Source organism: Triturus cristatus, chromosome 2_2 (genome assembly GCF_964204655.1).
Source record: "Triturus cristatus chromosome 2_2, aTriCri1.1, whole genome shotgun sequence".
Taxonomy (NCBI): domain Eukaryota; kingdom Metazoa; phylum Chordata; class Amphibia; order Caudata; family Salamandridae; genus Triturus; species Triturus cristatus.
This window is the reverse complement of record NC_140582.1, coordinates 924665494-924689081: the sequence shown is the minus strand read 5'-3', so window position 1 is coordinate 924689081 and position 23588 is coordinate 924665494. Positions and strand designations below refer to the sequence as shown.

General features: G+C 43.2%; 1 protein-coding gene across 1 annotated transcript in view; it reads left to right on the top strand.

Annotated features, from left to right (window-relative positions):
* Positions 1–14220: 14220 nt before the first annotated feature.
* Positions 14221–23588, top strand: part of LOC146862954 (uncharacterized) — a 376918-nt gene continuing 367550 nt past the window's right edge. Inside the window, exon 1 of the mRNA XM_085642327.1 lies at positions 14221–14337. The gene's annotated coding sequence lies outside the window, so the exon portion shown is untranslated. The remainder of the gene's footprint in view (positions 14338–23588) is intronic.

Below are 23588 nucleotides of genomic sequence, written 5' to 3'. Positions count from 1 at the left end.
TGGCTACCTGGTGCGGCACGGTGGGGTGGGGTCTACTGCATGACTCGTTATGGGTAATTCATGCTCTCCGGGAAGAAATAACTTCTGTCATCAAACTGTGGCCAAATTAGCACTTTGAGTTTGAACTTAGCAAGCACACCCTTGTGACTGCCTTCCACAGGAAAAGAATGTACCAATAGCTCCAATGAAAGATGGTCAATGTGGGTGCGTTCAATGTCAAATCATATTTCTGGTGTGTGCAGCTTAGTAAATATTTTAAATTAAAAAATATTCTGAATTCGCCACAGAAGAATCCAGTGAGGATGTGGAAATTTGGTATTCGGGGATATGGTTGTCTAGGATGTTGCATAACAAATAGAAAATATATAATTGACCTGGTTCTCCAGTTGATTAACACATCCTTGGCTAAAGAGCAGGTGCTGATGGGTTTCTGTGAGAGTGGCCAATTGGCGTTCTGTGGAAGCACTATAAGATGCAGCAGTTTTAATTATAGTTGACATATATTTGGTTTCTAGACCATGTTTTCATTTCATGTTAGTGACTGAGCCAATTCTTTTCAACACTTGTTTAAAAAGCAGTTCTTGGTGATGTCCTCAGAGCTAGAAAAATATTGCTAGCTCAAGGTTAGGCTCTGCCTCGAAACCAAACTTTCAACACTGGTGAAATGTTGGTCCTTTCTTCTAGCATGAATGATTTCTGGTATGGGTCTAGCTTGTTGGGTACACATCTTCTTTTGTTGAACACCTTTAGAAAACATGCCATAGGTGCAAGAAATGTAAGTATAAGGAAGAAATGTAATGAGGAGGTTAGTATGCAGTACATGAATGTTAGTTTTAGCTGCATATAACCACACTTACCTCAAAGTTCACAAATAATCACTCAAAGCTTCCTGCTCCTTCTTTATCCAATTCTTATATGATTGAACACATCATTATGGACACCTGTGCAGTTCAAGCCCACACCCGAGGCTCTCCTGACTTAAGGATAGTGAGTCAATGAGGGACATTCAAACAGTGACTCCAAAAGATTGAAACTCCTTTTTTTTCATTTACACTTAATTTCTCCCTTATCGTACAGTATCAAGAGTTATAAGTTATACTTTTTTTTAAAAACAAGTCTTTTCTCAGTTTATCACTAGGAAATCATGCACCACCTATACGCGTTAAAAACAAGCAATGCACTTTTTAGTAAGTGAAATAAAATATGCACATTGAGTTTAAAACAGCGCATTGACCAGAATAACCCAGATAATAATGCATGCAGTCATTGTTTGCTTCCAACGCCAATCAGAATTTAAAAGAAATATAATACTATGGGGGGGAGGGAACTTGTGGGACAGTTGCCCATCAGTCAGTGTATAAAGTGGAGAAGGATGTGGAAGTCGAACATCCAACACATAACTGCATACATGCCAACATTTTCAGACTGGGAGGTTTTCAAAACAAATGGGGGAATTTATTTTCCCCCTGGCTTATATTCAGCAGAGGCAATTTTAGGCAGGAGACACCTAGAATTACATAATGGTTTGACTGGCAAAATTGGGAGTCTCCCGTCTGTATCGGGTCTATTGGGATGCGTGAATCTGTCATCTTTATCCAATCCTGGCTCTTCACCAAGACCATTTCCAAAACACTTTTTTAGCGTTTCAGTGTGTTTATTACATTTCTAGACCAGTAGACCGCAACAAAGTAGTACTGTCTGGCTTTTCTACTTTGCTTTGCTTTGCTTGTAATAAAATGTCACACAGCTTTGAAATGTCACACGTAAGCACATTAAAAACCTTGAAATGTTGCTTGTAAACTACTAGAAACATGGCAGCTATGAACAGAGATGGGATTCCTATTCTGCTCATCATCCACCTGAAGCTTGAAGCTCACTTTGGGCTCAAGTAATATATTTCTGTGGCCTCGTATTGCCCCTCCTCACCTCAGACCTGTTGCCCAACATCTTCTCGTCACATAAGGAAGTTTCGAACACCAGGCCAGACTCTGTCAACCACTCCAACTCCACAGGTACTGGAATGTGGTCCCATCATGCCTAACACGATGAATAGTCCATCAAGCATCTCCAGGGCTGCATTGTCAACTTCGAACTCCATGTTGCCAGAACCGCAGATTGGAATACGCTTAGCCTTGTGCCTGATCGGAACCTGCATGATAAATAGGAGAAAGGAAACCTCTGCTAAGCACATATCAAACAACATAATACAAAGGGGTAGGTAGGTTGTAGTCAATATACATTGCATGTGCAATCCAGTACATTGCAGAACGTAGCAATCAGGGTGGGATAATCCTTACCTCCGTATCTTTAATAGAAGTGAAAATTCTGGAAACAAATGCTTGAAATTTCTTTCATTCTATGTCGCGGCTAGAGGCCAGATTTTGCTTGTTCAAAGCTTGCCCACCACCCCGGAATCTACATTAGTAATAGGCCCATAATCAAAAAACATTTAAAAGTAGATTCTGAAGACCAGTCTGCAGAATTCATAATATTCTCCAAATGAGAAACCAAGGCAGTGACTTGGATGTCATAGCCCCCCCTAACAGAGTAGGCACCAAACATCCTCACCAGCCTCAGCCAACAACCATTTGACCCTATGTGCCAAGGCTGCAGATGCTATAAGCCCAAAAGTGTTTTGAAATGCAATCAGCAACTGTCCAACAGGGTCACGTCTGACATGCTGAGTCATAATCTCATAAACTTCAATGCACTGAGAAACACACAGTTGAGGATTATCCAGGAAACGTGGGTAGAAAATGCTTCTGGAAAAAGTCTTGGTGCGTCTAGTCACTTGAAAAGAGACCCCCTCAATACTCCAGCTGCAATGTCTAGAGCTTTAACATCCGAGACTCTACAACAAGAAACTAGACACAGGAGCAGAGCCAACTTTGCTGACAGTTGCTTCTGAGAAAGACTCGAAGTGACAAGCCACTTCTGGAGAAACCAGAGCCCTCCATCCTCATCCCACAGATGGTTAATAGCGAAGTAAAGGAGGTTTTGAGATTGAAATACCTTGCATGACCTTACAAACTAAAGGGTGCTTATCAATTGTTATACGGTTCCTAAGAATTAAGTAGGACTGTGAATCTGGACAACATGAACATCAGAATATGAGGACTCAGTTCACACATATCATCAAAGAATATTGGCCCACTTCCTAGCTAGCTCACGGTGCCTCATCTGAACCCCTAACCTTACCAGTGTACCAGATAGTATCAGCAAACTTAAACATGACCACTCTTATTCCCCAAGGAAATCATGGAAACAGATCTACACTGTCGCTGTTACTTTTCGGCTGCCTAAGGTAAAACACAAAAAAGATACGACTATTGCTTTTCAAACATTTATTCTTGTATAGATAGTGTTTGAGCTGCCATTATTAGGCAGATGAAAGAAAGCACTGTAAACAGCATTACAAGAATAGCAAAAAAGATTAACAGTTCAACCATAATAATGTTTTTATATGAATATACTCCTATCTAATACTACCTATACTAGTGGACGTACCCTCTGCCAGATCCATTGGAATAGCCTAAGCCCTCATACCTGGGTATGATGTGCCAGGTAGCCAATCTGATGAAGAGCAGGCTATCGCCCTTTGCAGGTTAGAGTCAGCAGAGCTGCATCTCAGTCACATTGCACTGCATTCTAGAATCATACCAGCAGAAATGCTCCTCTGCCAGATGTAGCACAGAGGCTGTTTAAATATAATAACGGCACTGTTCCAATCGCACTGTGTCAAAGGTGCACAGCTGATGCGATGGCTTGTCTGGAGCCTTTGAGCTGTCTCCAACAGGACAACCAAATACATGGGCATCGTGTTCTATGTCACAAGACTTGGACAGAGCGTCTGAACAACATGATAATAATACTTACTAAGAAATGAATTGCATGTAAAATAGCTTCTCAGTACATTGTCGTGTATGTTAAAAACAGGTAAAAAGTCATCATTAAAAAAGATATTAAGCTAAAATGGGAAAATAATGGAGACTCAGAGTGGGCCCTGATTTACCTCACTACACATTAGGTTTGCCTTTGAGAGGGAGATGTATGGTGGAAATGGCAGACCATCTTTAAGGCAGTCCACTCGCTGCAAGGAAGAAAGAAAATTGACTGTATGATTTGTCTGCCCCCACTGAATCAGCATGTTGTGAATCACATCAACCTACCCATCTACGTGACACAGAAGTGCAACGTTTGTGGGTGTTTGAAGACCAGGATCAGCAAACAAAGAATTCGGTCTTGTTGTGAAAGGCTCGGCTATTGGCAGCAACCCCTGAAAGACACCACGCCATGTTTTGAGGGAGTCTTGCAACACAATGGGATGGAAGCCCCTTACCGGATCCGTTCTATGGAGTGAGCTATCAGAGTCAGGAACTAGGACTGGAGTCTCCAAGGCAAGGTCAGGAGGACCTTTGAGTCCTCACCTGAGCCACTACCTGAGGAGTCATCAGAAGGGTGGGAAAGACATACATCAGACCCTGACTCCAATCCTGCACGAAAGCATCGGTTGCTAGGCCAGAGGGTGCAGCCTCCAGTTGAAGAACTGGGAAGTTGACTGTTGAGTCGAGATGCTAATGAATTGATCTGACAAGGGTCCCACAGTCTAGGAAGCCACAGAAAGAGATGAGAATGAAGCCTTCAGTTGCTGGAATCCCTCAGGAACCTAGAGTTCTAGTTGGCAATCACATTGTATCGTCCAGTAAAATGGACCGCTCTCTCAGATCTTCCATTGGAGGGAAAAATGCCAAAATCCTTGGACATCTTTGCCAATGTTTGGGATCTGGTCCCCACCAGTTTGTTAACATAACGTACTACTGACACATTGTCCATCCGGAGAAGGGTGCAATAGGACAATCTCCAGTGGGAGAGGGCCCTGATGACAAAGGACTCTGCCAACAGCTCAAGGCAATTGATGTGTAGGTGAAGTAGCTCCTCGAACCATTGCATGCGGGTGGGGACTGAACCACATTGAGCTCCCCAGTCCCCATCTGTTCGCATCCATTTTGATAATCACATTTGGTTTAGGACCCAAAGATTACCCTGCCATTTCAGGCTTCCATGTGGTGCAATCACCACTCTATTCCCTGGTTTCCTGGGACAGGGGAAAGAAGTCTGAGTAGGATAAGCCATTTTGAAGCTGATGGAGTTTTACGCATTGAAGGGCACGATAATGAAGTGGGCAGGGAAATATTAGCGGGATTGAAAATGCTAGTAGAACCACTGTGTGTGCAATCTGCCTCAAGGATACTAAATTCCGGCAGAGGAGTTCTCAACTCTCGTTTGAAATTGTGGATCTTCTGGGTGGGTAGCATAATTGCGCCATCACCAAATCTATCTGGAAGTCCAGAAACTCCACTGAGCGTGACAGTCAAAATGGACTTCTTCACATTCAGGAGAAACCCCCAAGTGCTGAAGAAGTTAAATAGTCCAGTTCAGGTGAGTGAGTAATAGCTCTTTCTCCTGACCTAGTAGGAGAATATCGTCCATGTAGATTGAGGCAAACCCAGGCGACCTCAGGAATTCCACTACTAGCTTCACCAACGTAGTGAAACACCAAGCGGTGGAAGATAGCCCAAAGGGATGAGCAGAGTATTCTACCCATCTCTTCCGCCATTGGAACTGGAGTAATTGCCAATGAGGGGCATAAATAATACAGTCAAGAAAGCGTCTTTCAAGTCCAGTCGGATCATCCAGTCTTCTTCCATGAGTATGATGAATACCCTCCATCTTCAAGTGGTGGTAACAGACCCAGGCTTTGACCTCTTTAAGGTTTAGGACCAACCTGAAACCACCACCCCCCTTGGGACTAGGAATATGGTACTGCTGAAACCTTTTGGATGATGATGGGAATGCACAATGGCTCCCTTCTTTAGGATGTCTTGAATCTCCCTGTATAACTGCTTATTCAGCGAGGGTAAAAAATGTAGGGTTGGGAGGTGCATTTTGAATGGGATTCCCATAGAACTATATTTGATATCCCTGTACTGTGACTAACCCAGGTGTCCTCCGTAATCTGCATCCATTTGTGAAGGAACAACTGTATCCGACCGCCCCATGGAAACCTCTGAAGGAGGAATCAGTCTCACCTGTGATGTAAGAGTGAGATCCATTGTATGTTGAGGCTTTGTCGCCTTCTCTGCTGTGCCTGCCTCTGTGGAAGGGAGAGAGTGTGGGGTAGAAGGAGGAGAGGGCGCCTATGCCCGTCTTCTGCCAATAGGATTGGTGTCAGTCCTTGAAACCACATTGGGGGCCTTAAAATGAGCTAAGACCAGGTGATCGGACCTGATAACCTCTGACCCTGGCAAAAAGGCCAGCAGTCAGACCCCACTAGTAATTATATAAGGAGAGGGCATACCAAGTAGATCAGGGCCTGTAGGGATTAACCCCACACAGTAGCCCAGTGGATTGGCTGCAGGTTAGCACCTTGTCAGTACTAAAGAAAAATGTGCGTTCCAAAAATGTTATTTCTCTTGAGAAAATTAGGCAGATAGGAGCGTGTATATGCAGACTCAATCAGGCGGTCGAGCTCTGGAGAATAATCGGAAATTGAGCCCAAGCTCACAATGCCTGCTGATCAGCCCAGATGTCCGTGCAAGTTTAGTAAGCTCAGTCAAGGACAACACAGGCTTGTTATTGCCAGCCCCGAACCGCTGTGTATATCAAGATGTTTTTGGCTCCCTTCAGCACTCCCGAATGACGGGCGGTGGCACTAGGACACTTTCGCTGGAAAGGCGAAAGACAGAAAGGACTTTGGCCACCTTAGGACCAGGCCACAGGAGAAGGGCACAGTGGAGATGCGGGAGCAGTTTCAGGCAAAGGGCGTGTGGAGCGCGCAGAACTCTCAGGACATGAGACCTGTTATTACATGACTGCTAGAAATTGGGCTTCTGGTTGGTAGAGGAATGAGCTCAGACCAAGCAGGAATTACAATCCTATTCAGAGTAAGGCAGATACACACCATAAATTAACCTGTGCTCACCCTTTGCTAGCTTGGTACAGCCTTATCCCAAGAGGCAATGGGTAAAGTATTTGTGCATAACTTCAAACAGCAACACAGTGAAAACCCCCCAAAAAAGACTCCATACCAGGTTAGAACAATAGAGTATATTTGTATGAACAAAACAAGACCAAAACTATAAAAATCCAATACTTAGAACCAGAGTTATAATTTTTTTAAAGAATGTCTTGAAATATGGTGCTTAAAAGCTTAAAGTACCAAACGGGGCTATCTGGTCGCAGTTGAGCTGGTCAAATCTGAAAGTTCAAGAGGTCCACAATGGAGCTCAGGTCGGATACAAGAACCAAGTCGGTCCCACTGTAAAGTACCTTGGTTGCAACGTCGACAGAGCTGAGATGGTGATGCATTAGCGCCGAAGTACAGGATTTGTGGGTGATATGCCCTCGTCGAGCCACACAAATCTGAAATGTGTCATAATTGAGCATCATACTGTAGACGATGCGTCGAGAACTGGAGGCGAAGAGCCGCACTGACAGCAATGTGCTCAGTCCTTGCAGTGGCGGTGATGCGTCGGCCTTGAGAGAGATGTGTCCGTTCTGACCAACACAACATCTTTGAAGCATGGATTTTGGTAGTTGCAGCACTTTTTAACCACTTCCAAGGGCCCAGGACTGGATTGGCACCACTTGGCAAGGCAAGACTTTCAGATGGCAGTGTCCGGGTGCTGTTGTTGAGTGCAGAGAAGTCTTTGATGTCCCTGAGACTTCCAACAGGAGGCCCTCTGAGCAACTCTGGTTCAAGTGGTGTAGGTCCAGTCCTTCTCACCCAGGCCCGGAGGGCAGAAGGCAACAGAATGGTTAGCACAGCAGAAAAGCATTTCTTCCAGAGCAGCAGTCCAGCGGAGTGGCATTCCGTTAGCAGCACAGTAGTTGTTCTGCGTGGCAGAATCTTCAGAGGTCCAGAAGTGTACTGAGTCTGTAGTGTCAGAGGTCCAGTACTTATACCCAGTTGTGCCTGAAGTGGTGGAGACTTCAAAGAGGGGCCTCTTAAGAGCACAGAGGCCCTGCCTTCCTGCTCTGGCTACCGTCTCACTACAAGAAGGTATGCATTTCTTAGTGTGGGGTCAGGACACAGCCTATTTAGAGGTGTCAGCTACTCCCTCCCATCCTGCCCAGGATGGCACATCAGGATGTCACACCTAAGGTCCCTTTGTGTGTGGCTGTCTAGAAAAAATGCACAAAGCCTCGCTGTCACCCACTCCAGATATATATTTAGAGACAGACAGAACGCACCAAATGGCAACTTTCAAAAAGTGAAATTTTTAGGTCGCGCCTGGGCAGCGCATGCGCTGCTCTGCGAGGCATGCTGTATTGAGGTATGGAATAGCACATTTCTCGCTCATCTTTTTGATTGACTCCTGTTATTGTCCTTTTGAAATCTTTTCTTTTCATTTGGGAATAGGCTTAGTAGTCCCTCCTTGGTACCGTCTTTTCTGCATTTGTAACATCCCAAAGGGGCTGGAATTTTTACTTGTGCTGTTACACGGTCTGCATTATGTAGTCAGTGAGCACTATTTTCTTTAATGATCGTCCCCTATTCCACCTACCACGTCGCAGCACGTCGCCCGCTTTTATATTGCTTTTAGTAAAGTATTTATTTACTTTACTGCAAGGTCCGCTTTAACTTTAGGAGCCACTCTTATTTATTTATTTAATTTACAGTGCGGTCCGCTTTCAAGTGGTTGCACGACTTTATTTTCTTCTCTACTTGCCCCTTTTTACATGTATTGTTTATTTATTTTGCAAGCACAGCACTTTTAAAGCACGGCACGCTTTTATTTTAGCGTCCGCGCACCTTTTTTTACCTGAAGAAGCAGCCAATGACGGCTCCACGCCTTTTTTTCAACAACAACCCCCATGCCCACATCACCCTACAATAGCCATCGGAAACAGAAGAAGGCATCTACATTGCAACCAGCAGCTGCAAACAGTCACGTTCTGAGTCATATTTCACTTCTGTCGGTAAGTAGAAATGCTTGTTGTACTAAGGGGTGTGGTGCTGTTTTCTCTTGTGTTTTCCCTGCTATAAAGGAGGGACCAAAGTCTGCAGTCAATTTTTGCTTGTGTAAATTTAGTGTGTGTTATTGCGCAGGAAATCTCCACCGACCCTTTCAGCTTCATTCATAATACGGGCAAAAATTGTTTCGGACTGCAGATACAAAAGTTAAAATATTACGCACAAAAGTGCTTTGAAGACACAGCTCTTACTCCCACGGCTTCCCCTCAGTAAAAACACACATCTTCAAAGAGCTGCTGAATTTAGCTTAAATCGACAAAAAGCTCACAGGAACTGGATAAAATCGGCGCTAACACATCTGCAAGTGGGACAAAGCGGTCTGATTTTAATGGTACACACAAACATACGTGCATTTACAGCCCTCAAATGATATAGACTCAAGACTAAATGACAACCTTCTACCTACGGGCAATCCACATAAAAAAAATAAAGGGACAGAATTTCAGCACATTAGACTTCATTTTAGATGTTTCCTGAAATAGTTACCCAACAAGCCAGAAGAATCTGCTTGGAACAACTTAAATATGTATTTTTATGCCGAACATGAAATGATAGCGCTCTCCTTGATTCCTTGCCTGCCACTGCTCAACACTTATTTTTTGCTGCCATTTTAATGAGGATGCAGTCTACATACCATGATTATGACTATAAAATTCATTCAATTCATTATATAAATTTGTTACAGGAATCTGACATCATTTATCTGCACTCCTACAAATCAATATAAGCAGCAAAGATGCATCATAGTTGGCTTGCACAATGCTGATCATACTAAACAATGTTACAGCACCTAAAAACAAAGCCCCCCTCCCCGGCCCATGACAAATGCATTTCGACTGCTCTTCCAATTACTAAGTCGTCTTTTGCTCCACCACCATCAATTACATATCTAAGTGATTAAGCCAAAACAACCTCGCCACATACATCGACTCCACTCCATACAAGAAACGCTTATGAAAAAGACATTGTCATTTACGACGTCAGTAGCTCTAACTCACACAAATGCGAGACCTATTGTATTGCTCAAATGCTTGTTAAAGTTGTAATCCTAAATCTAACTTTGCCATTAAGAAGGATTTATTATTACATGTCCATAGGTACCAAACATGATAGATCAACTTCCTCTCAATCAGGAATTATAATTAATTTAATGTATTAAGAAACTAATGTTAACCTATGAGAAGGGTAGGCCTCACAGTAGTGAAAAACAAATATGGGAGTTTTTCACTACCAGGACATTTAAACCTTAGAATTACACATTCTACCTTTGAGTTATACAGTATCCTACCCTATGAGCTACCTAGAGCCTACCTTAGAGATGACATATATAATAAAAGGAGAGTTTCAGGCTTGGGAAGGGGTTTTAAATGGGAAACAACCTTTACAACGCAGTCATTACAATGCACTACCTTTACAACACAGTCATTACAACGCAACATGCTTTACATCACATGCCATTACAACGCAGCCATTACAACGCATGTCACTACAACGCATGTCATTACAACGCATAAAAGTAAAGGGGGATCTTATAACCTGTCATCGCATATAAAGTAACAACTGTTGTCAGACCAGGACCTTATTACAATATATATGTACTGTGTCAGCTTTACACAGCATAAATTGATAAATATTTGTTAGGAAAATTAGCATTTTTGGTGTTCACAGTACGATCAACTTAAACAGATTTACTCCTATGTTGTGCTCCAGATTAACAGTGGGAACAGCAAGGGAGCAAGGTGGGAACGGCACCTGCAAAAGCAGCGCCTAGAGACACTGACTTGTTTTCGATTACCATTAGTATGTAGTATTGAGTATGATTGTGTATGTGAGGTGCAATAGATGGACATTGATGCAAATGGGTTGTCGATTGATTGTGACCTCTACTCAAATGCACCCACCCTACCTCCCTGAGAAGCCGATAAATGCTCGCCCTTTCTAACCTAAGAGTCAAGTGCAGAACGAGTTGTAAAGAGTTTGCAGACCCTGGCACATCACTGGAAAACAACTCCAACTGCCCCAGTTGGGTCCCAGGAGCCTCTTAAATGGGACTACTGGAAAACTGTTCTCGTCCGCACTACTCCGGCAGACTCCTCAACAAAACGTTTCCAATAGTCCCATTTTAGAGACGCCGAGAGTACCTAGAAACAGGGAGCGCAAAAAGTCTACTAGCGCTGAAGACCCTAAAAAGAACAGATGAAATCCAGGTCGGCAATGTTAAAATAATATACAGATTTTAAAGCAGACCACGAAACAAAAGGGTATTAAAGATTTTAAGAAAAGCAATATACGAGAACAAGGAATCCTTGCGTGACCTGTGTATTTCCCGATTTTTATAAGAAGTGGTAACCGCAGACCAATGTTGTACTGTGCAACTTAAAATAGAAGGCGCTCCAAGTAGAACGATATGAAATAAGGAATTGATTTCATGGTAACCATACAGTGCCATTAAGAGAGTCACATGTTGTCTTGAAAAAGATGGATGTATAATTGAGCCATCGAAACACGTCGACGCTTCAATTGCATAATCTGTGTAACAAGCATATCCTGCAGATAAACAACACAGTGTGTCCAGGATTAGCGAAAAAAGTTCTCTCAGCGGATATGCTCCTTTATGACAAAACATATTGTCTGGGTGTCTCTCTTTAGTATTTGTGTGAATATTGGGAATGTTACTCGTATATGAAATCTTTTATTTGTTTCACTGTGATGTGTATGGTGTTTCTATGACACCGTGATAATATGGGATGTTTTTAAACAAATGAATGAATAAATGAAATTTTATTTTTGATATATGTTGTTTGTTGTTCATATATAGTGGTTTTGCTCTATTATATGGGCTTGATAAAGTGTGAAAGGAGAGTGCAATGCTAAGGTGACAGGATGGAGTTGCTACTGGGTACCTAAGCTTTCTAGTCAATGAACCAATAGAACTTTCTACCAAGGGATAATTCTTTTCACTGTTTAACAGTACCCCAATCCCTGGGTTTGGCAGGAGGGGTCCCTCTCTTTTTGTTTTATAATTGATAGCTCCACCAGTTGCTATGAATAGCCCACCTCTGCTGTCCGTTAATTAGTTTTTTGGAGCACCCATCACCGGAATGATGCAGTGCTGCTGATTAGTACTGAGTGACTTAATATTTAAGACACTCCCTGGAGTAATGAACCGTGACTTATTGCCTCCATGCATGGCCAGTCTATGACTAGTAGTTATGGCTAGACCTGTGTTGTTTCTTTCATGGGACTTGTTATGTGTGTCACACTTTAAGTCCCTAACATGTCTCTTACAGCGGGCAAATACTGGCAGTCCTTTATCAAATAGGACAAGTAGTAAGTGAGTCTGGAGTGCTTGGAATGTTTTTACAAAGCACCATAGACCTATCAACACAGCAGGTCCATCATTTTTATTTTGTGTTTCATGTTTACTCCTTTACCAGGTCTCCTTTCACTTGCATTCTTATGCTCGTTCCTTGAAACTCTTCTATTTGGAGCTACGACTTGCCATATACAAAAAAGAAAGACATTTTTCATTGCTAGGTAAGATAGTCGATTATTACCCTCTGCCAGCGTGGCATGGTATGGAGAATGGCACTCTGTGATTCTTGCGTTGTTAACGGTCTTGTTTGTGATTCTTGCGTTGTTAACCGTCTTGGTGGTGGTTTCTATAGGATTATGGATTCCTATGTATCTGTCATGCTATAGGAGGCACATGTGCACCTATTCCTTTTTATTTACATCTCTGGTTGAGAGATGCTTATGCTGAGCATATAGCACCTCTATCTCTGAGGTACACAGCTTTAGGGTACTTGCAACAAAAAAAAATTCTGATATGTTTGTTGCAAGATACTAATTTTCTCCATCATTCATGACGCTAGTGTGGTTTGTTTGTCAATCGAATGGACAAAAGTCCATAAATGCGGGCCTTTGTGCCAATGTTATATTTTAACTTCTATAATGTACAATTTTGTATGATATTGGTTTTAATGTATATCCATAATTGTTTGCATCCTTGAGAAAGTCCTTTCGGACGAAACACGTATCTGCTGCCTGTTGCTTATGATTGGATTGTGGCAAGAAAACAAGCATTGAAAATGCAATAGGTCTCGGCTTTGATTAAGTTAAAGCCATTTGCTTTGCTAATGGTATTGTATAGCAAAGCAAATGGCTTTAACTTAATGAAAGGCGAGACCTATTGCCTTTTTAATGCTTGTTAAGTAACAGATCTCTATTTGTGAAAACCTTTGAGGCAGTAAACGGAGGCGGTAACACTACACCAACAGGGTACTGCATAATGTTTGCAGGACATATACACAGCAATGCGAGGCCAGAAGGCACAAAGAGCACCGAGGCAAACTTAGCTGCAGAACAATGTACGAACAATGTAGCACACAATAATTTTTAGCATTGGTGAGAAATGTATGCATGCCTGCCCTTAACTAAGGGAGCGAGCTTTGGGGTCAGGCACTGCGTACTGAAAGTAGTAACCCAACTTGGTTAGGCTTTTGCCAGGCGTGTGCGAGTGCAGCCATGAGCAGCTCTTGAACTGCTATTTCTTTTTTTTAAATTTATTTATATGGCGTATCTCGACCCAGTGTGTTTAAATCGCTTTATATAATAAAAAAAACAACGTGGTTAAACAGCTTAGTTGAGTTTGTTTGATTGATGCGATGTGATGTGATCCCATTTTCGCCTTTGCAGCTTTGTGCAGCGCTTGTGGCAGAAGAAATACTCCAGCCAAATAAACAATAACGGTCCAACCATAAATTCACTAAGTCATGTGATTGGTGGCATTAGGGGGACAAGGAAAGAGAGATGCGGTACTTCACAGCAGCACAGTTAAGAGGTGTTTATCGTTTGAAAATGAGCGTTTGGGAACTCCGTAAAACTGCACCAGTGTGATAAGGCGATTGATCAGGGCTATAATAAACATGTCGCTAGAGGACTTTTTCCAGCATATTGTGTTTTCGCCAGCACTTACCTTCATCCGTTGGGCGCCGGGCAGATCTACATGCCCCTGTTGCTCTTGGGGTGAACTTTGAGCCTTGGTTTTCGCTGACATACCCTGGTAGGACTCCCAGTCCCAGGGTACACCACAGCGCCCACATTGTCAACAGCTGCCGCTGGGGGAGGCGTGGTCATCGCGCTATAAAGCGCTGCCTCGACCCCTGCGGCGCGTGATGCGCGCGGGTCGCGCCCGGGCGAAGCCCGGGCCAAGGGCAGGTCCATCTGCACCCGTCCGCGACTGACTGTGACTGGTCTGGGCCACCCCCCTAAGAACTGGCTTAATTTGTAGCATAGCGGTAAGCACTTGTAGCTGAGGCTTAACAAAAACAACACTGCCAATTACTGTTAATAATTGTAACCGTATTCATGTTTGTCCCTTGTGTTTACATACTGTGTGTTAAGAGAAAGAGAGTATGGAAATATGAGCAAGCGAAAGGGTGCTGCTGGCACCCGTGATGCTTTTATTATTAAAGCAGAATCACTCATAACACATGAAATCGAGTTGGCAGAGAGACGGTTGTCACTCGATCCGGCTAGGTTACCCACTTATTGACAAGTTTGTTCACCAAATCCTATTGATAGGATGCAACCAATTCTAACTAGTCCAATATTAACTGCCTTAGTAAGCCAATGGTCTCTGTCATATCACCTACTTTGGGCTCTCCTATGACCTCTAATTCAGCTGACTCAAGTAAGCTAGGAATAACCTCGAGGCTACGTGCTTCGAGGCAAGTAGGAGTTCCAAAAGTGAAAGCCAAACAGCCACAGAAGAATTGCAAAAGTGGTTCTAAGAAACCTAACTCTAAAGAAAAAAAACAGGAGGGTTAGTTACTTTGCCCAACAAAATTATTCACTCACATGAACAAGAGGAAATCACATGTAATACAGTCGGTACCCAAACCGAGTCTGATTCCACTACATCTCCTGTTTTATCTGGTGGGGGTGTTGACCAGGTAGAACGAATTGTTTTATCAGTTTTTGAGGCTGCATTTGGCCGAATGTTATCCCAGATTGACGAATGCATGGATACAAAACTTAGTGTTATGGACGCAAAATTAGAGCAGCTAAATGCGGCCATACGCTAAGTGAGGACATCAAAGTAACACTTAAGGAAGGGGTACAACAAACAACTAAGGCTAAAGACCCACTTATACATACTCAATATAGAACATAGGGTACACGCAGTGGGCAAACCATGGAAATACCCTTGACTGAAGAGTTGAATAGGGGTGGAAACATAAGGGGCAGGACAGAGGTAGTATATGTTAGTGACGAAGGTCCCAATGACAGACTTCACGCTCAGGTGGCCACAGATCCCCTAGAAATGGATAGAGGTTCAGAGGTAATACACAGCCCTAAAGGAACTGATCTTATTCCCAATACAGACATCTTATGCCTACCCCCAGCTGCATGTCCGTATGTTTTGGTTTTAGCCGGGGTCCCTACCCTCAAAAGAGAACAGAAAGAGTCATGGCTCAATCTTAAAAACAAAACTGTTGATTGGCTAACTAAGTTTAAAAAATTCAAGCCACAAAATATGAATGACATTTTGATGGTTTGCAGGGTAGGGTGGGTAGGCGATTCCTCAAAGAATATAAAAGGGGATTGTATAGTTAGAAACTTTAGACGGCCATATATGGTCCGCAGCCTGTTGAGAATTCAGGAGGAGCTGCCCCTTCAGAATACTTGCATCCACGCCTTACCTCTGGGATACTTTTACAGACCACCATTCGGGAGATCTGAAAGTGATATTGACGGCCCTCTTTCAACCTGGAATAGATATCAGGAGCTATCATCTCTAGAAGCCGTTGATTGACAACAAACCATAGAATTTTATGGGAGGAAAGCATATGATGTAAGGAAGGAAAAGGTAACTGTGAACCAGGACACTACTGGTAGGAAAAAGGGACTAGGGGTTTTTCAAAGCCGGATATATGAGGAAGGTTTACAAGAAGGAGGATCACAAGAGTACAATTAGCAGGAAGGTGGGGGAATTACATCTATCCCCCTGTCTATCACATTGGACCGCTCAGATGATGCTATAAGTATCAGTGATACTAGCAACATTAACAATAATATGGTAGGCGAGTTCCAATTTGCACAACTGATAAACCATCAAAGCTATGCTTTATCTCATGGAACGTAGCTGGGCTCAACCGGAATCTTAGAGACACAGATTGGTACGAGTACATCGAACAGAGCGACATCTGTCTCCTACAAGAGATTTGGGCCCTAGAAACCCCTCACAGAGTAGGTTACAAGACATTTAGCGTGGACGCAATTCCATCGGCAAGAGGGAGGCCATCAGAGGGTCTTGTAATATGGATATGGGTAACCCTAGCAATTGAAATAACCCAACTGAGTATAACATCTCAAGATATTGTTGGTGTGAAAATCACCACCAAGGATGGAAGGGTATTATACCTATTTAACCTCTATAACAGACCCAGCCTAGCCTCAAAAGAATCATTGATTATAGAACATTTGGACTCCATTTTAAATTCCCTAGAGACAAAGGTAAGTGTGCTAATAGGGGGGGATTTAAATTGTAACTTTGAGCCTGTGACAGGGTTCGGTAACATTTTTGAGGATGAAGATATGGCCAACAATATTCCTGTGCTAGAAAGCTCTAGTGCAGTACAAATTATGAAATTAGTTGTCGGACACGGACTAAGAGCCTGCAATGGGCGTTTACCATCGGACAAGCCAAAAGCGCACACATTCTGTAGAGGTAACTCCCGGAGTAATATAGATTACATACTGGTATCATTGGAACTTTGGTCTTATGCAATTGATCTAAAAATAGACCCAAGAATAGAGAGCGATCATCGTCCTCTCCAATTGTCATTATCTGACCAGCTTTTTCCTTTTTCTCCTCGAAGTATTGAGGATTGCAATATTATCTCTGATGACCTCTTAGTAAGTAACAATTGTCGCTCCTTGAAGTGGCCACATATCTTATTGAATTTTCTAGAATTACGCAAAGATCTTTTGGTAGCACTGATACCGATTGTGACCAACATCCCAAGGAAAAAGAAAGGAGGAAATAAAAGCCATAACAAAGAGGTAAATTTATGGTATGATAAGGGTTGGCGTGACGTAAAGACTGAACTAATAACGGCAATAAAAAATGGAAATACAATTAGTATAAAGGAGACCAGGATTTAATATAAGAAAACGCTTGACAATGCGAAGAAAAACTGGGACGATGATATTTGGACAGATTTACTTAATGCAGCTACGATTAAGGACCAATTGGGTTTTTGGAGGCTTGTAGCCAAAGGGAACAAGATGGGGAAGGATACTAAAGTCATATATCTTGATGCAGATACATGGGTGGACCATTTCACGAGTTTGTATGCGGTATCAGGAAACAGGACATCTCAACCTAATGACGGGTTGGTACCTAATACAAAGGATCTTAAATTAGTTTTTACCTTAGATGAAACAATACTGGCAATTAGTGCAGTTAAACCAGGGAAAGCCCCCGGACCTGATAAAATTCCGGGTGATTTATTGAAACATGATATCAGCGTCTGGGGAACATATATTAATTGTTTATGCAATGCCATAGCTTCGGGTGCTTCAATCCCGGAAACCTGGAAAGGGGACGAAATTATTAAAAAATTTTAAAAAGGGAACCGTTACGACCCAGCAAACTATCGCCCAATTAGTTTAATAGATATTTTACCGAAATTTTTTGCCAGGCATATTTTAAATCGATTAAATATTTGGATTGAGAAAAACAACGTCCTTACAAAATTCCAGGCAGGTTTTAGAATAAAACTTAGCACAACGGACCAGGTTTTTAGGTTCACATGCTTGTGTTGGAAATATGTAAAATTAAGAAAAGGATACCTCTACGTTGCCTTTGTAGACTTAAAGGCAGCGTTTGACCTTATTCCACGTGCTTTATTATGGGACACACTGAGACGCCAAGTAATGCCTGGCGACTTACTTGAGCAGATAATAAGGTTACACGAAGACAATTACGCAAAAGTAAGGTGGGGTCCGATGGGCGAACTCACAGAAGCAATCCCTATAAGAAGGGGTGTACGCCAAGGATTCGTACTGGCACCAACACTATTTTCACTGTACGTAAATGATATCCCCAATTTTTTGAATGGTGTATGAATGATGCACCAAAATTGGGGGGTGAGTGGGTGCCAGCGCTCTTATTCGCTGACGACACCATATTAATATCACAAACACCAAAAGGATTGCAAAGCCTAATAGACTCCTTTTACACATATTGCAACACGAAAGGCTTACAAATAAACACCAGTAAAACCAAATACATGGCCATAAATCCCCATAAAACTTTTAGGAAAAATATAGTTGTGAATGGCCAAAAGTTGGAGTATGTGCAGAGATTTAGTTATTTGGGTATATCCTTGCACACAAAGCTATCATGGAAGTCACAAATGGAAAAAAGTAAGATAGCCTTGCTCCAAAATTCCTTACCCATAATGAAAAAGCATAGGAATAGCTTTTCTAAGGCAGTCTCTCCAGCCCTGGAGGTGTTTAAATACAAAGCACAATCTGGAGGCCCCACTGTAAAAAGATTTTTGAGGTGGGGGAAAATAAATGTTATAGAATGCTCCTAAGCCTCCCTGTACGAGTACCATTAATTCCAATTATTCTGGACTTGAATGTAAAACGAACTGACCATTATGCACTTTTAAGACCCCTAACATTTTGGGTAAGGTTATGGTCAACCCCAGAATGAATGCACTACAAGGCCGGCCTAGAGGAGATCAAGGAGTTGGATCAGAACAGATGTATTTTGTGGTTTAGACATGATTTTCTTATGGCTTAGAAAGTTGGGCCTGTCCCAGTTTTGGGACGACCCAACCTCACTGTCCTCGGGCTCTATGAAATTGCTATAATCTACTTTCTGGGCCTATATCCAAAGCAGTGTGCTATATGGCTCACTTAACGGACTGTTAACAACCAGATTTTTTTTGTTTAAGGACGTAGCAAATTTTGAGCCTTCTCTTGATGAAGTGCGTCCTCAACTCGCAAAAACTTTATACATGAAATTTAGATATGGTGTATTGAACATAAACGCAATTACATCATGCTGGGCCGTTAATTAAGATGGAACTGATAATGATTTGTGTATTTTATGCCCAGATAAAGTTAAAGAAAATGATTTGCACGTTTTATTCTTTTGTCCTGCATAAGTTAAGCCTAGGAAAAAATGGATTATACCCATTTGCAAAAGGAATAAGATCCGGTAAAGAAGCAGAAAGAATACTAAAGACTGATACAGCTCAAGCAATTGTTTTTAGCATAAGCAAATTCTTACTAGCTGTACGCTTCGTAAGGGCCAAAGCAGAACTGAAGTAATAATGAACCTGATCAAGCACTCTAGAGAAATTATTAATGAATTTAGTTTGTGCATGTCGAAGGGAATAAGGGAGTTCTTACTGCAATAATTTATTAATTAGAAAATAACTATCAAATTGTGTTTTTTTTCTTTTTATCTTACAAATGGAAGAACAAACAAACGGACAATGTAATAGGGTTTGCTAACTTGTGATAACCTCATTTTTACTTCTTGATGCCTTTTTAACATATTTAAAATCGTATTTATGTTCTTAATTACAGGGCAATAGGTCATTATAAGCCTTTTTCCTTTACATTTTTTTATTCACAATTAGTTGTAATGGCATTGATGCACTATTTGTATTAGGAGTTGTATGTATTATTTGCATCTTTTATGGCTTAAAGGAACCGAAATAAAGATTTTTCTGATTCGGATTCTGATAAACATGTCTGTCAGTACGCACATGGGGGAGGTTCCCTGACCGTGGGGGAGGAGGGGTTCCCCTGATGAGTAATGGCCGGAGACACCCCAGTAACTGCGCAGACCGTGGGCCCAGGGTTCAATGCACGTGAACCTGCAGTGCCTACAACATGCCGGAGCGCAGGCTGTTTCAAAGTGCCTCTTAATGCTTCCGAGGTCGGGAACGGATGCGGTTTGGATGCAGAAGAGCAGACGTTGGCTGCTGGCTGCAGAGCTCAACCGCGGCAAGCCTGTACCCCAAAAACAAACTTCAGTGCCTAGGGGACCCCCTGCGGCCTACTGCTCTGTGGGGCACTTCCTGAGTGGGAGTGAGTGGGTACTCTTCTGGGGTGCACAGCGTTAGTTTTGACGGATATAGCGCCACTGGGTGGCAGGTTCAGGGTCCTTATTGTAAGGCGCTTGGGGCAGGAAATGAAAATGCTTTTCAGATGCAGCAAGCCCACAAAAGAGTGAGTCTGCTACTGAGCGTCGTGCACAACCGTGCGAGCATGGAGCACTGGTCCGGTTGTATGCACATCAAGAGTCACATGGCATGGAAGGCCCAGCTCGGGCCTACTTGAAGCACAAACAATCTTTCAGGAAAAGAAGGGTCTGCACTCTGCCTACAGCAATCACAGGAAGGGGAGGGTTACTGGAGAGAAGTGCCTGGAAGATGGACACAGGCCCAGATGTAGGCATGGCTGCTGGGGTCTGCGGTCCTTCAAACCAGTTCCAGCCCCACACTGCCAACCTGTGCCAGCCCCACACTGCCAACCCGTGCCGGCCACACACTGCCAACCCGTGCCGGCCCCACACTGCCAACCCGTGCCGGCCCCAACAGTGACAACCCGTGCCGGCCCCACACTGACAACCCGTGCCGGCCCCACACGGACAACCCGTGCTCTTGGCAAAGGCTGCTCATAAATTGAAACATTTCTGTTAATCTTTGTGTGCAGTGTAAACTGCACTCTGCTTGTCTCCCCTGTACTCCAGGCTTCATAACTCCAAAGAAAAGTTAAAAAAAATATAGTGGTCGGGGTCCCGAAAATGAAAGTGGACTGCACATGCAAAATATATTGGTCTTGGTCCCAAAAATGAAAGCGGACCGCGCATGATACTTACAAAATAACAAATGTAAAATATAGTGCTTACCGAGTAATTGAAGGAGGCCGTGTCCCTCCGCAAGTAAATGATCCAATCCCGGTGGGCGGAGCCAAAAGGGGACAGGGTGGCAACCCTCAGTGTAATGATTGCATTTGGTGCAATCATTACACTGTGTTTTGCATAAACCATGACGCAAAACGACGCCCACAAATCAGAAAAGCGGGCGGAGCTCAGACACGGCTTCTGGAATCGTATCGATTCCAAGAAGCCCTCAGCATGCCGAGAGCAGCGCATGTGCTGCTCACGCCAGGCCGAGACCTAATAAAGGATACATAAAAGGAAATAAAGAACACCTTGTGGACTTCCTCTTTTTCATGATGATGGCTAATGCCTATTATACAGACTTGGACTAACTTTGAAAGTACTTCGGCATATGTGCAATACATTCAGTGTAGGGCCTGCCTGGTGGTGCTTGGGGCAGGTTAATGGTGATTGGGGAGGGGCTGCTGCTCTGCTGTCACAGGTAAGGTAAGAAAAACAAAAGGTTTTTAGGGCAGCCAGTGAGAGTGGCAATTTTCATGTAAGTGTGTGTATATAAGGGTGTGTGTGAACATGTCTGTGTATGTATGTGCATGTCAGTGTGGTTGCACACGTGTGTGCACATGACTGTGTGCATAGAAATGTGGGTGAGCAAGTGTCTTATGTGTGTATGCACGCGTGAGTGTGCATGCACATAAATGTGTGTCTACATACGTGTGCATGTGTATGCGGGAATTTGTGTTTAATCTCATGTTCACAGGTTCGAATCTCAGAGGAACTTCTCAGGCTTTCATCCTTCTGAGGTTGATAAAATCAACACCTTTAAGCTGGGTAACAATAAACATCTGTTATTCAGTGGCAAGCTACCTCAAGGGGTGAACGTGCATATTCACAAATACACCATTTAATTGCTATGTGTGAGTGTGCACATGGATGTATGTCTTCACGTCAGGAGTCTGTTGGCAAAGCTCCTTGTGAGCCGGAATGAGTCAAGCCTGGTGGATACCGTTCCGGACCCTAGGTGCATACGGTTTGTTGCCTTGTTTTTCCTTTTTTTCACTTTTCTTCTGAGCCTGGATGAAGAGTCCCCAGAGGCGAAGAGTTTTCTGAGAGGAATAGTCACATTTTCTTGCACAAAGCTGTCTTTGTTTTCTTCTCAGTATGTTCCTTGAGGGGGAGGCTGGTGTCCAGGGTGAATCTGAGTGCCTTTGTGTAGGCTGGAAGATGGGGTTCAGTCCTGTCCAGCTTCATGTTGTTGAGCCAGAATGGGAGCAGATGTTTGGTGCATTTGATAGATCTCTGGCTACCACAGAGTTGCATTGCAGGTTGTGCCAAATGTCTGGTACCTGAATGGTGGAAGCTCTCTTTTCATGTTGTGTATATATAGGGTATTTAATCTGGGATGTGAAACCTTTCGTGTGTCAGTTGATCTCTAGATCACAGGTTGTCAGGAGGCCAGGGGATGTCTGGAATACAATGTCATCATAAATCCGTGAGGGCCCTTTGTATTTGAATCTGTGACAGGTGTGCTGGAATCTTGTACCAAAGAAGCACATCAAATGAGCAAACACAATCGATACTCACAGGTTCATCCTTGCCAGGCCAGATTATCTGTCACATCAATTGAAGAAAGTACACAGCGGCAGAGAATCAGATTCCCCATAATTCAGCTGCAAGGGATGGAGTGGATTTTGCTACAGCTTGGGGCTGTGAGGGCATTGATGAATTAGAACAGAGCTGTGTAGAGGGAATGCTTTAGACACTCAAGAAGAGGGATGGTATCACGTGACTGCGCCTTTCATCTCTAGGTAGGACTATTTTGTCTTTGTGTCCTTACGTCACATGTTCCTGCCAACAAAAAACGCTTTCTTGTAGATGCTCTGCTGGAAACCTAGAGTCATCATCCAAATCCATCACAGGCATGTTTTCAGTGTGCCAGTTATGGCAGAGACAGAGAAATGGTCTTCCTTCTGAATAGGCTAGCCGCCCAGATGTTTGATGAAGCTCAGTCCTGGACTGAACCTTCACTAGACCTCAGTCTTGACTTGCTGGACTTGTGCAGCCATCAGAGTATGGACCTATATGTGAGCTGTGTGTGGCCCCAGTGAGTTCTGCCCAAGATGATTGCCCTATATGAGTGCTGAAGAGGTTTCTCAAGTGACACAAGTATCCCCAACATGAAGTGCCAAGAGAAGAGTCCTGGAACGCATGCCACTGCAGATGCTGGTTGAGTAGTGAAAAACAATGGTAGAGAAACTTAGTCAGTGGTCCATGGGAGAATGTCAATGATCTACAAAATTGCAGGTGATGAGCCTCGGAGTAGTGGTTCTGTATGCGAACTTGCTTCACTGCATCAACAAATTAAATGTTGTCCATCCAACCCCATCAAGATTCCTATGCTGTGCTAAAGCCTTCTTACCTGCCTTAATCATGCTAGGCATCATGCACTGGGGCTCAAGAATACCCCTATGCTGGGCTTTGAGGGTGTCAGAAGATAACTGAGATTTTAGTGTAGAACTTCCAACATGGCCACCTGTGAGCCATTAACAAGAGTTCTGCAATTTCCTTCTGATATGCCCAGGTTTTCCTGCCATGAAAGCTAGAAGGGTTTCC